General features: G+C 42.9%; 1 pseudogene; it reads right to left on the bottom strand.

Moving 5' to 3' along the window:
* Positions 1-1,290: 1,290 nt before the first annotated feature.
* On the bottom strand, positions 1,291-2,661 carry Hnrnpk-ps4 (heterogeneous nuclear ribonucleoprotein K, pseudogene 4; annotated as a pseudogene).
* Positions 2,662-5,183: the final 2,522 nt, after the last annotated feature.

Here is a 5,183-nt window from a genome sequence, read left to right on the forward strand (position 1 = left end):
CTTATGGGAACCTTCCTGATTGTGGGAGCACATGCCCTTTATCAGGCAGCACGCAGTGAGGTGGGGCCAGCTCTGCCACCTTGCACAGATGCTATGAATGAGCTTAGGAGTCAGGTGAGATACACAGAAGAAGCTGATGAACCAGGCAAGACACAGCTTCTTCCAGAAGAGGAAGGCTGCTGAGCTGGATGGGGCAGGCCAGGATAGGACTGCAAGTGGTGCTTGCAGGGCAACCAGGTGTTGCCCGTGCCTCCAGGAGAACAGCATGGTAAGGTTAGTGCAGTGCACAATGAGAAAAGAATGTTTTTCTCTCCCCCTCTTTTCTTTTCCTTCTCCTTTCTCTTTCCCTTTTCTTCTTTACTTTCTCTTTCCTTTTCCCCTTCTCGTGTAGGCCAGGCTAGCCACAAACTTGTATATCCTCCAGCTCCTGAGTGCTAGGATTACAGTGTGCACTACCATACCCAGATTCTCAGATGTGATATTTCTAATATTGATTTATCTTCATTGGCATGTGTGCATGGACACATGGACTAGGTTCTCTCCTTCCCGCTTTGGACGAAACCAAAGGATCAAGCCCAGAGTGTCAGTCCTGGTGGCAAACACCCTTACTCACTGAGTCTTCTCATCTATTCACATGTGATATTTCTGTAATTATTCTTCACCTTCACATCCCAGGTAGATTTTCACCTGTTACAGAGAATTTGCCTACAGCTGTGTTGCTCTACAGTTAGGATTCAAACAACTCAAGAAGTTAATGTAAAACCAAATATCTAGAAAAGCTCTTCTTTCTTTCTTTTTTTAGATTCACTAAATTTATTTTAAAAATCATAAAACATTTCTTTCAAAAGAGCATTACATTCTGCACATTTCTCTGAACAAGTGCCAGGGACATGTGGACTATTACTTTTCTCCCTGCCCCCCCCCAATGTTACAGTGACCACAAAGCAAGGTGTTCACAATAATTACACAGGGGGATTTTTTTTCAAGCCACCAACAATAAACAAAAAATAAAAGTCATTCACTCTGCTGCTATCTCAGAATTTCAATGATAGGTTTTCTTTGCATGCCCTCCCCCAAACCCTGTTTGTAAGGAACTAAACCATTACATCTGGTGAACAGCAAAGATTTCACTACACCTCAAATGCAGAACACCTATGAAGCAGAGGAAAGTTGGTCTTTTAAACAGAAGCAAATTAAAAAAAATATGCAGGACTCCTGCAGTTCTTTGCTAGTCTTAGAAAAACCTTCAAGAAAACTGCTTCACAGTATAAAAGAGAAAAATATCTTGCATTAGAATCCTTCAACACCTGCACACTGCTTTGCACTGTTCTGCAGCAAATACTATGTGCTCTGTATTTGGTTCTGTGTTCCTGGAATGGTAATGATCCAATCTTCTGATCATTCTAAAGGTTCATCACTTTTGATTAACACTCCAGACTCATGACAAATTTCTTTAATCCACTGACCACCTTTGCCAATAATAGATCCAGCCAAATCTTTGGGAATAGTTACTTGCGTAGTGATAACAGGTCCATCGAGATCACTGTGTGACCCACGACCCCCTGCATAAAAATAATTATATCCAGAACCACCCTGTAGTTCATAAGCCATTGGCCATTCTGATGGGCTCCATGTGTCAATTGTAGCGTCCCAAGTTTCATCAGCACTGAACCCAACCATGCCATCATAGTGGTCTCCAGGCTGTCCCGTTCTGTTGTAAGCCAATAGATCTCCCCCTGTGGGTGGTGGAGGAGGAAGATGAAGATTCCAGGCTTCCACCTCAACCAGGAGGAGATGGAGGAGGTCCTCGATGAGGGCTCATATCATCATAATCTCTTCTAGAAGGAGGTATGGGGTGCCTATCCCGACCAGAAAGCATTCTGTCAAAACCACCTCTTCCTGGCATGGGGAATCCCACAGGATGTCCTCGGCAGTCATCAAACATCATTGTAAAGCCACCATAATCATAAGTTTCATTATAAAAGTTGGGATCATAAGGTTGTGCATGTCCTTTGATGGGAGACTCAAATATAAGGTCAAGGATGATCTTGTTGCATTCTACAACCCTATCAGGTTTTCCTCCAATAAGAGCAACTCTGTCAGTAGAATGAGGGCAGCATTCCTGGAAAAGCTTGATTGCTGTCTGAGTGTTTTCTCAGAGTTCTTTGACTTTAGCACCTTTAACACCAATAATTCCTCCTGCCAGATTTGATGAATCAACAGTCTCAGCTCACAGTCAAAGTCACTCCCTTTATAATACTGGTGATTTAAGCATCCACAGCATCAGATTCAAGCGGGAGCTGTCTGATCGGAGTGGGTGATGGCAACTGCAGGCTCTTGTCCAAGGTAGGGATGATTTTCTTCAGAATTTCTCCAATCAACTCAATATCCACACTGATAGTATGCAGTCGGGGCCAGTGTTTCTGGAACTGAAACACTGGCATTGTAGACTGTATGGAGAGCCTTAATATTCTTGCCTTCTTTTCTAATCACTGCCCCAGCATTCTTGCTGTGAAGCAAAATGTGCGATTCAACCGTCACATCCATATTTCTAGATCTTTTAAAGGCTTGTTCCTTTTCCATATCTTCTGCAGGGCATTTACCAAATTCACCATTGGTTTCAGTGTTAGGGAAGGTTTCTTCTGGCTGTTTGGTCTCCATTTTCTTGAATTAAATGGATCTACCAATGAGCTGCAATCAAGTGAGAGACAAGCACGATGGCAATGTCCATGCAGTGGAGAAGCAGAGGATAATGGTGTCTGTAGCCAAAGCTTTTCTTTCTTTAAAGTTTTAATTCAAATGTCTTAGCTTAACTATATTGAACTGTTCTAGAAACAGACGTTTTGATGTAAGAGATTGCAAAATGTATGTTTAAATCTTCCATACTTGATTCTACTGTTTAAAGGGAGAAATTTGAATCATTCTTCATCATGTCTCTGTGCCTAGCTCATCTACTCAATCAGTCTTGGTGGATGAAAGGGCCCTAAGAATGGAGCCTGGATAACCTATACTAGAGTTAGATGACTCTAAGCATCAGACATTCTAATAAAAATAAGGGGATCCTTTTGAAAAAGCTGGGATTTATATAATGGTATGTGATGGTAAAAGTGTGTGGTAAATGAGACAGCCTACTGAGCTGAACCCTCAAAACCAGCCTGATAAATCAGTAACTATTGTATTCTTAACTGCACTTAAACTGTTTGTCCCAGTCCCACAAAAATCATGAATGGAAGCCCCAATCCAATGTCTGATATTTTCATAGAACTAGTAAGCTAGAACATACAGACACAAGGAGTGTGCATATACAAAGAAAAAGCTGTAAAAGGAACAGTATTAAGGCAGCTACCTACAGGGGGTGGAGGGAGGATGGCTACAGGAGAGATCAAACCTGCAAGGACCTTGATCTTGAATTTCCAACCTCCAGAACCATGAAGAAGGAAATTTCTGTGGTTTAAACTGCCCAATTTGTGATGTTTTATTATGGCATCCCAAACTGGCTAAAGCAGATCCAAACTTTACTTTATTATTTATATCTCACCATCTTGTGTGTGAGAGAGAGAGAGAGGGGGAGAGGGGGAGAAGGAGAAAGGGAGAGAGGGAGAGGGAGAGAGAGAGCCTTCCCCTGTGCATAAGTATATGCCAGTGCAAACTGGTGTCTAAGGAAGCCTGAAGAAGGCATCAGGTCCTGGAGAGCTGGAATCAGTGTGGGTGCTAGTAACAGAATAGCAACAAAATTTCTATCCTATGAAAAGATAGAAAGCATTCTTGACTGCTTGGCCATCTCTCGGCCTCCAAAATAGATTTATAATAATCTCTCATATTGCAGGCATAATGTTTTGGTGGCTCCCCAAATTCCTGTCCAGATGAACCAAATGCAACTCCCAGTTATCTAAAAACAAATCCAGAAGCTCTTGAGCTTTGAAGATGTCATTAAAATTCCAAGTCTGTTGTTAGGAAAGGGCTAAGTCTGGCCTTACTGACTGAGCTGCCAAGAAGTACTTGGCCACTCTTTGAGAGGGATTTGAGAGCAGGAGATGACTTTGCCATGGAGATGAGTTTCCACTACTGACTTTGAAGATAGATAGGACCATGATACAAGAAGTCTGGGTAACTTCTAGACCCTAAGAATGGAACAAATGTGATATGACAAGCAAGTGAATATCTCAGCTCTACAGTTATAAAGAATTAAATTTGGTTTCGTCACATAGCTAGAGCGATCTCTAGTCTCTTTGTGATGTTGGGTAGTCATATTAACTGTACAAAATACTATTTCCATGATGGCGCATTCATAGTGCTCATCACGTTCTCCCATTATAGATTGTCGCCAGTATTCCCATGGACCTGCCCGTCTGGTTTCCTTTTCCTTGATTGCTACTTCTGCTTTCACATCATCACTGTGTTTCCTAGGCTACACATATGACAGAAAACATGTCACCCTCATTTTCTGTATCTGGCTTTGTTATCTCCTTTTTTGGGGGATTTAGTACAACCATTGCCAACTTTACAGTTTTTTTCATCTTTATTAACTTGGGTATTTCTTATTTACATTTCGATTGTTATTCCCCTTCCTGGTTTCCAGGCCAATGTCCCCCTAACCCCTCCTTCTCCACTTCTACATGGGCTTCCCCTTCCTATCCTCCCCCCATTACCTCCCTCCCCTCCACAATCACGTTCACTGGGGGTTCAGTCTTGGCAGGACCTTCCCCTTCCACTGGTGCTCTTACTAGGCTATTCCTTGCTACCTATGAGGTTGGAGCCCAGGGTCAGTCCATGTATAGTCTTTGGGTAGTGGCTTAGTCCCTGGAAGCTCTGGTTGGTTGGCATTGTTGTTCATAAGGGGTCTCGAGCACCTTCAAGCTCTTCCAGTTCTTTCTCTGATTCCTTCAACGAGGGTCCCGTTCTCAGTTCAGTGGTTTGCTGCTGGCATTCGCCTCTGTATTTGCTGTATTCTGGCTTTGTCTCTCAGGAGAGATCTACATCCGGTTCCTGTCAGTCTGCACTTCTTTGCTTCATCCATCTTATCTAGTTTGGTGGCTGTATATGTATGGGCCACATGTGGGGCAGGCTCTGAATGGGTGTTCCTTCTGCCTCTGTTCTAAACTTTGCCTCCCTATTCCCTCCCAAGGGTATTCTTGCTCCCCTTTCAAAGAAGGAGTGAAGCATTCACAATTTGGTCATCCTTC

The sequence above is a fragment of the Rattus norvegicus genome, chromosome 3, assembly GCF_036323735.1.
Source record: "Rattus norvegicus strain BN/NHsdMcwi chromosome 3, GRCr8, whole genome shotgun sequence".
In the NCBI taxonomy this organism is placed as follows: domain Eukaryota; kingdom Metazoa; phylum Chordata; class Mammalia; order Rodentia; family Muridae; genus Rattus; species Rattus norvegicus.